The sequence below is a fragment of the Passer domesticus genome, chromosome 17 (assembly GCF_036417665.1).
Source record: "Passer domesticus isolate bPasDom1 chromosome 17, bPasDom1.hap1, whole genome shotgun sequence".
Classification (NCBI taxonomy): Eukaryota; Metazoa; Chordata; class Aves; order Passeriformes; family Passeridae; genus Passer; species Passer domesticus.
This window is the reverse complement of record NC_087490.1, coordinates 3,466,856-3,478,443: the sequence shown is the minus strand read 5'-3', so window position 1 is coordinate 3,478,443 and position 11,588 is coordinate 3,466,856. Positions and strand designations below refer to the sequence as shown.

The 11,588-nt window shown below is 43.8% G+C and overlaps 1 protein-coding gene across 1 annotated transcript in view; it reads left to right on the top strand.

Moving 5' to 3' along the window:
* The window catches only part of ACADS (acyl-CoA dehydrogenase short chain), a 111,472-nt gene that overhangs the window by 23,918 nt on the left and 75,966 nt on the right, over window positions 1-11,588 (top strand). The gene's annotated exons all lie outside the window — the stretch shown is intronic.

Genomic DNA, 11,588 nt, shown 5'->3' with positions numbered 1-11,588 from the left:
CTGATCACCCTTTCTGTGAAGTTCATCCTTATGACTAACCTAAAATTCCCTTGGCGCAGCTTAACACTGTTGTCCTGTCGTTTGTTGCCTGGGGGAAAAGCCCGATCCCCACCTGGCTCCGGTTCCCTTTCAGGTACTTGTAGAGAGCGATAAGGTCCCTCCTGAGCCTCCGCCAGGCTGAACACCCCAAACTCCCTCAGCTGCTCTTCACAAACACACTCCAGACCCCTTCCCAGCTCCGCAGCCCTCCTCTGGACCCACTGCGCTGTTAGCGGAGGAAATCCTGGCACGTGGTGGCTGGGGTATATTACACCTCAATATCCTTCCAGAACTGGGCAGAGCACTGGGGGCGCGGTGCCAGCAGTGCCGAGTGCGGGGATCGGTGGCTCCCCGTTCCCGCTGCCCGCGCCATTCCCGGCACGCGCTTCCCGCTTCCCGCTCCCCCCCGGCCGCGCGCTCCGCTCCGCCTCCCGCCCTCCGCCAGGGGGCGCGCGCGGCGCGCGGGCCGGCGTGAGGGGGCGGCTGAGGGGGCGGCGGGCGCGGGGTCTGCCCAGGGTCGGGTGCTTCCCTTTTGTCCCTTTCGCTGCGTTGCACCGACCCGCCCTGGCCAAGCCCCCCTTGTCTTGTGCCTAAAAAGTCTAAAATGAGGGAGACGGGACCTCTCCGTGTGATGGGAGCTGCGGGAGGAGGCGGGCGAGTACCGGTCCCTCGAAGGCTTCAGCAGAGCGTCCGGAGCCTCCCCGGTGCTCCTGGAAGGGCTCTGTCTTTGCTACCTCAGAAAACTGCTCCAGTATTTGTAGCTCCTCAGGCTCCAGGTATTGGGGGTTTGGGGATATGTGCTAATTAATGACAACAGCTAAGAAAATTGTGGAACAGAGCTACTTCCTATAACTATTTCTGTAGTGATGTCCCAAACTGTGATGTGTGACGCTGTCGAGGAAGCAGGGAGGGCTCTTTGAAAAGATCTGGTAGGAGAATTAACTGAGGAGACGGGAATGAGGGGAATAAGGGAAAAGGTGTGAGGTAGATATCTGAATGTGAGATGGGAGAGTTTTGCCAAGGTTCTTGGACCCAAGTCACATAGGAGTGCTGAGACAGTATAGATTAAGCGGGAACTCATTGCTAATTCAGAGTGGAAACATCTTTAATGACCTTCATTCTAGACACAGAAAACAATGATAAACGCAGTGGAATTCCTGTCCTGGGTGATAAACTTCTGCCCTCTGAAACAGATGCTTGTTCTGCTGCTCTCTCCCCTTGTCTATTAACTCCTCTCCTTCACCTGTGATCACATTTTTGGGTCGTATTTTTTTCTAAGAACAGCAAAATGTGAGTTGCTTGAGGAGAAAAAAGCACGAATCCCAGCATGGACTTCTAAGAGACCTTTTCTCTTGGGCCATGATCAGAGGGACTGGGGGCAGTTTTGAAGATAATACAGATAGAAGCATTTTCTCGATGAGAAGACTGCATTGCATTGATCTTTGCCATATTTCTCTGTGTTTTATTATCCAAATGGGGATCTAGCTGTAATCTGTTCCACTTGTCAATACAATGAGCTCCTAGGTGATAAGCTAGTCTCACATTTTTGAACAATATTAAAGTCCATGAAGATTCCCATTGATTTTCTTTGTGGAGTGAGATTCCAGTTAAGGCTTACAGTGTGCCTACCATGTATGTTTCCCTGCTGCCCCCGTGTTTGTGGTGGCATCCCCCATCCTGCCTTCCTACAGGGCTCGGGTTGCCCTGTGCTGCTCAGGTTGCTTTTATCCATCCCCTCCTTTATTTCCTTCCTGCAGAGACACGCTGGGCTCTGACAAGCAGAGCATGTGAGTGCACTCTGCCCTGTAATCCAATAGGACATGTGCACTGTGCATGCTACAGGCTGGGCCCCGTGTACAGCACAGGCCTGTGCTTTCGGTCCAGAAGGCTGATTAGGAGAGACACGGTGCAGAGAGCAGGGTTGTGAGATGGCCCCGTGCTGCTTCGTTTCACGGAGGGTATTGCCTTAGCTCCCTGCTCTTGGTTTGGAGGATGCACAGAGCAGACCTGAGTCACCACAGCTCCTTGCACAGTCACTGTCTGTGTTAGTACAAGGTGTGCAAGTCCAGTCAGGCATCCTGGCGTGCTGAGCTGACAGTACAGGACTAAAAGGTTACAACATCTTCACGTTTGTTTTCCCATCTCCTCACTCTCATCTTCTGCCTGCTCTGCTGTATGGATTCCAGTGTCAGGGATTCAAGAAACTTGCAAGTGATGGTGAGTTACACACTCAAGGTGGAAAAGAAATTTTTTCTCTGAGAGAGAAAAAAATAAGAAAATTATATTTAAATTGAAGAATGGGTCAAGAGACCTGGCAAGAGAGAGGCTGGATGTCTCTCCTGCAGACTGGGAGAGAAAATGGCCTTGGGATATCTTATCAAATAGAGGTCATGGAGGACAGAGCGTGCAAGGACAGGGGGAAATAACATTCACTGTCTATACACGTTAGAGACCATTTGTAAAGCAGTTTAAGAACCTTTTATAGAAGATTCTCCATCAGTGTAAATGTTCATCAGTGATTGTCCAATGAAGTGGTCGTGCTGGGGAGGTGCAGGAGGAATACTGAGGTCTCCTTTTCCCAACCCTTGTTTCTTGTTTGTGGTACTGTGCCTGCAAAGGAGCTAGTATCAATCAGTCTGGTTTGGTTTTATTACCATTTTAGTTCATTACCTGACATTTTACTACAGGCTTGAAGATCTAGACCCTCACTTTGGATTTACACACTATCTGTATCTCCAGGTTGCAGGTCAGAATACATTTGTATGGAATTAATTGTGCTAATAATCTGCAATAGACTGTGATAAATGCATGTTTTCTTGTGTGCAGCCAGCTTCTAGAATTTGTATGTAATTTGCTGTAATTAAAATGACTAGTCAATTTATTCAAAACCTCACACACACTCATATTTAGTGAATCCTTGCACTCTTTTTAGGTAGAATGGATCCATTTTATAGATAAGGAAGCTAAGGTACAGGGGGAATAAACAGGTTCTTCATTGTAAATAGCTGTCAGTCCAGAGATAGAGATCAAGGACATGAAGTGAGTAGAAAGAGCTGGCATATCAGCTCATAGGGTGTTGGAGTATAGGCCTGGGATGTTGCTTGTGCATGAAGTAGCCGAGTAATTACATTCTGGAGTAAAATTAGGATGCCTTGTGATACTCCCTCCTTGTGATACCACAATTACATCTTCCCTATGTAGCCAAAATAATGGTTTTTCCTTCTCCCTGGAAGCACAGAACTGAATTTGCCATCAGGTGTGGTAGCAGAGTTGGGGGAGACAGCTACATTTTGTTCCACTGTGTCCACACTGCATCCCCAGATAACCTCAGTGCTGAAAATACAAAACAATCTGGCTAAAATTAAAACTGCTTCTTAAATCCTGTCTGATGTTGCCTGAAGCTTTTTGTTCAGTTTATCTTCACAAGGTCACTGAGACAGAAGAGTGCATTCTCTGAGCGTGCTGGCCTGGAGCTTTTCATGCAGATGCTTTCATTTAACATTTGGGACATTCTCCTTCTCCCTTAGGTCTCTTCCTTTGTACTCCCCCTCATTTTCTATATCTCTCTACTTTTGAGTTCAGGTTCCCTCAGATCAATACACATAAGGCTAAAAGCTATCCCTTTTTTATCCCCCTAACATGTAATCATTAATCATAAGCTGTCTTTGCACCCAGGCTGTCATGGGTCAGAGACTGCTGGTCTGTCAGAGCTGCCACATGAGCTGCCCTGTGTGCTGCCTGCAGCACTGCCCTCATCTTTGCTGTCATCCTGCCACGTGGAGTAATTGGCTTGCAAAACCATGTGTTTGAAGCAAATTCTGTTGCAGCCTCTTTCAGCGCTGGTAGTGCTATCTTGGACTACTTGCTTAAGTTCAAAATAGTAAATTCACATTCACATTTATTTGATTTTTTTTTTAATAGTCAAGAATAGAATGTGCTCTGAGAGACATCCCATGTGTTTATAAGGTGAGCTTCCATTAAGATATTGGAAACTGGAAGCCACATTGGAAAATTGAAGCCAAATACTAAGATCTGATAAAGGGCATTAAGTGTCTGTGAGTTTGGCATGTGCTGTCTAGCATGAACACAGAATCAGGAGTCTCCCTGTGCAGCAAAAACCAGTGTGAGAGAAGAGCAGTACAAAAAGGTGATGTGCCAAGTGAGAAGCTGGACCTAGAATTCTGGGTTTCATTTTCTCCAGCTCTGCAATGGGGATAATTGAAAGTACCTTATTCAAAGATACACATTAAAAATGAGTAAACTGTCCTCTTGAATGTTACTATTCATCAAATATGGTAAAACTGCTGCTCTATAGGAGAGATCTGTAGGCAGCACACTTCATTTGCAGCAAGCTGCTGCAAGAAGCTAACAGCTGCCTCCAAACTAGTTTATTAAATTAATCAAGAACTAGAATATTAGTTCAGATAGTTCAGGATGGTTCTCTTCTCTTGTCTTCCTTTCCATATTAGGGAACACAGACTCAACTATAAACCAGAGAACTTACTATGTAATCTGCTGTGTAAAACCCCCATATTTAATACCTTCTTAACGGGGATGTTAAGATGGATTAATTATTCTTTGTTCTGGTCTCTGAAGATAAAGGGTAATTACTATTAATTATGTGTAATTGAAAAATTGTTCCTTCACAAAGAATCCGGTAGCATTAGCAGGATTTGAACTCACTGCTGCCTATAGGGAGTCTTACAACATTCCATAATGTTATGGCAAAGACTGCCATAAACTCAAGAACGGTCTCAGCGAGTCTTATTCACTTTCCAGCCCACACCTGAAACCAGGATTTTCAGACACAGCAGATCTCAGAGCAGCCTGCAAGACAGGACTCGTGTTTTGTTCTGGGCTGAATGCACTGAAACAAGAGGTGCAGTTTGAAGGGGTGGTTGTTATTGAGGATGCTGTAAGACTTTTCCTCTGTAAATTTCCAGAAATCTGTGGAATAACCACCAAAGGGAAAGTATTATAAAACAACAAGCAACGCTAACAAAGTGAGAGATTGCTTATCTGGGAAGGAAGCTTACAAAAAAAAGAAAAACCCACCCATGATTCTTTAGTAACCAGTATATTTTAGACAACTGAGATGTCTGACAGAGTGGAGACTGTGTTATTTGAATTTAGCTGAAAAAGAAGAGAAAAATTAGAATTTTTGAGAGAGTAGAGTAGAGCACTTTTTGAGAGAGTAGAGTAGAGCACTTTCAATTACATAAAGTTGGTGGATAGGTTTGCCTGCAACCTGAAATTCCTAACAGCCCAACTGATTTCTTTGTCAAAATATGTAGGTATATAACTTCCTTTAATTACAGTAGGAGCTGGGCACCTTCCTGTGCATAAAAATCTGCCTTTAAGCTCTCCAGGCCCGAGTTTCACACTGGCAAAATGAGAATAATGACATTTATCTACTTCAAGGAGTGCTACAAATAAATTATTGAGTTATTACGCACTTAGGCAATATAATAAATGAGATAACAGAAACTCGTGTGGCATACACAGAGCCTACCCTGAGCAACCTTGGTGTAGGGGCCACTCTGAAACAAAAACCATGGCTGCTGTTGTCTTGCAGATCTTTGCTCTCTGCTTCTCCTTTCCCCTGAATTCCCATGAGCAGATTAAGCCAAGGCCCTATTTTACAGTAAGATGTATCTGCTTATGTTGCTGCATATTGAATAATCCTTTCTTTACGTGGCTTTATGTTTAACTCCAGCAGCCTAGGAGCAGCATAGGATCAGAGTCTTCTGCAGAGCACTGCTCTCCCTGGTGAGGGAGGCAATGAAAAACATTTTCCAGTGTATCCATCACTCAGTGCTGAGGCGACAGGACAGGCATCCTGGAGCAGCCTTATGTAATGCGTGCCTGCTGCCTGGCTCTGGCCGGGCAGCAGCAGCGCGTGCAGGGCAGAAGGGGGGCTGTGCTGGAGCTGCTCACTGGGGTACAGCCAGGGCAGCCCCTGGCAGCTGCAGGCTCTCAGCTTGTGCTGGTGTCAGCTTGGTGCAAGGAGCGTGTCACTCACTGCCTAGCTGGGCACACAGGTCTCAACTCTTTGCCTGACCCACTCTGACAGAGACCTCCCCACCCGTCTGTTCTGGCCTGGATCCAATTTTAGCTGCAGCATCCCACAGCCCAGCACAGCAGGTGAAAACCCCTCAAAATCAGAGTAGGGTGTAGTGTGTGGTGTGATTTGGGTGAGGAGAATCAAGAGCGACTTTGTTTCTGCTGTGCTGACTGGGGGTGCTCACAAAGACCGGTAGATGCAAACAGATTTCCAGAGGCAATGGCTGTTACAGATCAGAGAAGACAAAAATCACTGGGAGCATCTGATCTATTTTGGGAAGCTGCTAAGGCTTTTAAATTTTTTAAATTTTTTTTTTTTTAAGATGTGCTTGCATCTGAGTCAGAGTGTCAATATTTGCCACTTTTTTAGCTATATGCACCATGAAGACCGAAGCAAACAAAAAAAAAAATCTTGCTGGATTTTCAAAGCTGTTGCCACCAGTTGCTTGAGGGCACAGGGGTACATTTGAGATGCCTTCTGCCTGCTGCTGGTGGGTTCCAAGCTGGAGCTCCTGGTGATGCACATAAGAACCTTTTTGAAGTGCTTGATAGCATCTGCCACAGTGAGATGGCTGGGGAGAATTGACCCAGGGTACATCCCTCAAGCCTTGTCAGTAAAATTCCACGGTGTTCATGCTGGAACTCAAAGAGTTGTTTGTGTGTGACCTTTTGTGTTCCTGTTTCATACCTGTGATGCATAAAAGATCATGTTTATCCCCCTGTAACATTAGTGACTTGATTAGAGCTGAATTTGGTCCTACTGTCTCTGAACATGAGCAGCTTCCATCAAGTCATCTAAAGGATCATATCTGGTTTCTTCTCTCTCTCAGTGTTGGTGGCATCTGGTTTCATTTTCCATCTTTCCTAAGGGAGCTCACTTTCCCCCACATTTCAGCATATGTTTGCTGTATGTCAGCACCCTGGGCTGCCCACATGTCCATGCCAAGCCAAGTACCACTCTTGCAGCCAGCAAGGCACAAGATGGTGTAGAGACAGAATGTGAGACACATCAGGAATTGTTGTGGACTGTGTGTAGCTTAAAACCAGAACCTGCTTACAGGTCAAGAAACTAAGCTGGAACCAGTTAAGTGTGGGGTTTTTTTCCCTCTGTGTAGGATGTGTAGAAGTAGCAAGACTTTTGTTCTGTAGAAGCCAGTGGTTTTGCAGTGTGGCTTCTCTTTGCCAAGACCAAAACTGGCACTGTAGGGACACCATTGTCAGGGTAAGTCCCAGGGAGGGACCCTGCTGGTGCAATAGCACCACACTTGCAGCTTTGCAATTTAGTATCCAGCCCTGTTTGCAGGACGTCCCCATTTATTTATGAAGATGCTGGCATGGGAAGTTTCTAGATGTGACAGTTTGTCTCCAGAAGATGCATTGGTTCTTTTAACTTGTTCTCTCTTCTACTTCCCTGTTACCACCCCAACCACTTGGCCAAACCAAAAATTTTCTTAGCTTTGTTTGTGGTACACAGAGAGACAGCTATTAAATCAATAAGTACTAAGTTCTTGTTTTATAAGATGTAGGATTTTAATAAAGCATACCATGATGATTTGGGGTATTTATTAGATTCCAATAAAATATGCGTTCAACTTCAGCTCTCAACATTTTTATGTATATTGCTACATTGATAAACCTTGAAAAAGATTATATACTCTCTGTTGTTTCTCTATTATTATAATGTTACCCAGAATTGTAAGATCAGCACCTGTGAGTCAGATCACAGACAGTAACAAAATCATTTTAGAATGATTTTATTTAATTAATTTACTTAAATTATACATACTAAGCTCTTTTATTTTTGGGACTTGCAGGAATGCAGGTCTTTCTCTGTAAGTGTGGGGGCAAGCAACTTCATTAGTCTTTTAATAGTCTCTTAGTATCAGAGACGGATGGTGTCATCTTATATTGAAGCTCGTTTTTAAATAAAATTGCAGCAATTTATAACATGGATACAGAGCTCCTGCTCCCGTTAATGTTCCCTCCTACTCCACCCCATATTCTCCAACAGAAAGCTACCACAGTGACAAAGACAGGAAATTGAAGGACAGGTACTAAATCTCGAGTTCAGTTCTTTCGTGCCTTTCACACATTGTAGCTTTCTAGAGGAGGTGATGCTTTGAGGACAGAGTATAAGTAACTTTAGATTAAGTACTGGACTTAAGAACTCCATGTGCAAGCAGACCGTCTTTGTGGCTGCCAGTGCCAAGTAACCGTGTCACTGATGCAGTCTGCTGTTCTCTGGATCATTATTCATAAGCTCCCATGCCGAACAGCAATCAAACTCCTCAGGCTGTGCTGAGGGGATTATCACACTCGCGGGGCGGTTAAAGTCACTTTGCCTCGAGTCTTCTGCCTTTGAAAAGTGCCCAAGGCTAATCACTGTGAAATGTGACGCCTGTCATGTCTTCTTGTTCAAGTATGTGCAGCAGGCCTGTCATTCACTGAAAGCCTTAACATCTGTTATTCCATGGTAATCCTCATGCATCAGGCTTCCAAATAAGAAACTGGTGGAGTCCATCAAGGTATGGCTGAGCCTTGGTTTGCATAATTCCCAGAATGCAAGGCAACTTGCTCTCCCTTCTGAAGTCATTAATAAGCAATAAGAATATTATATAAGCTGGCATCTTTTTTTAAACCATGATAATTTCAAATGCTATTATAATTAGGATGAAGATGAGAGTTTGAGCTGGGGGAGGGAACAGAGAAAGGATTAAGCTGATCTCCACCATGACGTTAGAAGGTAGCTTTGTCTGCTGTATCCTAGTTTTGACAATAATGGATATGCTTTAGAAACATGAAGAGGCAAATAGACAATTTATTTAAAAGTATTAATCCTTTTCATCCTGAAATGTTATCTCTTACCATAAATAGGATCACAGCTCTCCAGTCCACTTACATTCTCACTAATTGACCCTGTAGAAAAGCCTGAAAAGCAATATGTTTGTGTTGTACCCTGGTGACTATCGGCTCCATAGTGGGTCTCATAAAGTGTACAAAAATATTCCACGGCCAAGAATATCTTTGCTTAAGCCAGAGTGATTACTTGGTGATTGAGACTGCAGTGCTATCACATCACAAGATGTAGCATCTTGGGTGGCAGGTCCCAAGCCTGACCAGATGTGATATTTTAATTAAAAAAATTTAGCGTCTTAATCAAGGAGGTGGGACTTGCTGGAGAAGGAAAACCAGATGCAAATATGGTTCATAGATGTAACTAATAGGGCTGCTTCCTTTGGAATAGGGAAGATTTAAATAGGCACTTGTCAAAATAATTTCTCTCTAATGCTGCAGCAGCCCTTGGATCTGAGCATGTTCCTGATGTTCCCCCTCACTCACATGCACGAACACGGGGAGGCAGGGGGAGGAGGCAGCTGCACTGACACACTATGGGGTTTGCAAGAACACCATGGCAATTTAGAAGAGCGATTAAAAGATTGCAAACATTTATTAATAGCTTTGCTGCTGCAGCAGCTCTGCCAGAGAAGCCTTGCTTCCTCTGGGATGCTCTTACCTCCTGCCTGTTCCTTTCCAGAGCTTTAGAAATTGAAAAGTCAGGTTTGGATTGGGTTTCAATTTAAAGCCATCATACTGCAAAGCAGATTAACCCAGTAGCCAGGTGAGGGGACAAGGGGGACTCGAGTGTGGGAAAGAAACAAGAGAAGGTACACGGAGCAAAAAGAAAGATTCTTTTTTGTTTTCCCCCAACTATTTCTTGGTCTTTCTTTTCTTCCCTGTGCTGCTTTCTCTTTCTCATGTTGTTCCTCTTTACCCATTCCTTCTCTTCTCCCTTGGGACAGAGTGGCTTTTTGTTCAGTGCATTGGCACTGATTCAGATGGGGGCCTACAGTGCCCTTTTGATACTGTATAACAAAATCAGTGAAAGATGGGCATAAAAGCAGTATTGGAGAGCATCTGCTGAAAATTCTGCAGAGCAATCTCATTTCCTAACCCAAGCATAATCAGTTCCTTTGTGAATCCCATGACTCTGTTGATGTCTCTTCAGAGTTTTAACATTGGGGATAGGGAGGAGGTGAACATTCAATTATTTAAAAGAAAAAAGGTAAAAGAAAAATAAAGGAAAGGGCAATTTGCAAAAGAGCAAGAAATCACCTTAATCTTCATGCTGATCCTGCTGAACAGCAGTAAGCACTGCAAATTAGATGGGCAATTCTGATATTTGAGTGCACAGTGTCTGAGGCATTTTTATCCCACAGAGCAGCTGATGGTGACTGACTGACACAAGTTTGCAATAGGAGGATATTTATCCTACACATATGGTGACCTCCTCCATATTCCTACCCACAGCAGAATAATCAGTTTCTTCCGCTTTTTATTTTTCTTTTCTAAACTGCATTCTAAGAGAACCTGAAATGTCTAGACAGGCTAAAAGGAATATACTTTTCTGTTAAACAACAATGACAGCAAATATAAATGCTATGTCCTGGTCATTATTTGAAGTCTTGCTATGGCTGAGTTGGATGACAGTGCACTTCAGCTGTGGCATTTCCTGTACACTGTGGCCAAGCAATTGGATGTACACTGGGCATCAACACCTTTCTACCTGTACTTAACTTTTTAGTTCCATCAGGAGCATTTTTCATCTGTTCATACACCCATTTTAATCATTCCACCTTGCAATTCAAGAAAAATCTGGTTGCATAATTACTACATCTCTGCTTAATGCAATAGAATAGACAGAGGGGAAAGCAAAGCGAATTCAGTGGATCAGAAAGGAGAAAAAAATTATGATGGTGAAAGAATGCAGGAATGAAATTAGAGTTGAATTATGGGTCCTGCATTACTGTTACCTGAACCTGCTGTGGGCTGAGTTAGAAATTTTTAACTGCTTCCTCCTTAAAATTTTCAGTTTAGATATTTTCTTGGTCAGTTTTCAAGTGTAGTGTTCAATTTGGAACTTGATGAGCATGAGTTTTTGCCTATTGCAAGGGAGCATTGCTTATGAAAAACTCCTGGTTATCTCTGTTCACCTTGTACACCGTGCTCTTTGTGGGAAACTGCACAAGCTGACATAACAGAAAACATCCTCCCATGGGATGTTTAGGACAGTCTGTATAAATTTCTGGAGGGATTGACAGGCAGCCTCTAGTACTTAAAAAGGCTTGCTTTTCTAGGAAATAGGTGTAAAACTTTGAACAATCCTAGTCTAAAAGACAGAGAACCCACTGATAGATGATAGATTTGAGCTAATTTCTTGTTCATTTTTTGTCTTTAGGAGCTGAAATTCCCTTTGCTCAGAGTAGCCAAAGAATGACATTGATGAGGATGAAACAGACCTGGAGATTAGAGAGGTACCTGGTCTCAGGTAAGAAAGAATATAGATAGGATCCTGCAAGGCCCAGTTCAACTGAAGGAACATTGTTTCCTGTCTGATGGTTGCAAGTGGCTGCCCCTTGCAGGCAGTGGCAGCTGTATTGCTCAGCTGCTCTAGCAAAATTCTCATCCTTCTCTAGCAGTAGCCATTT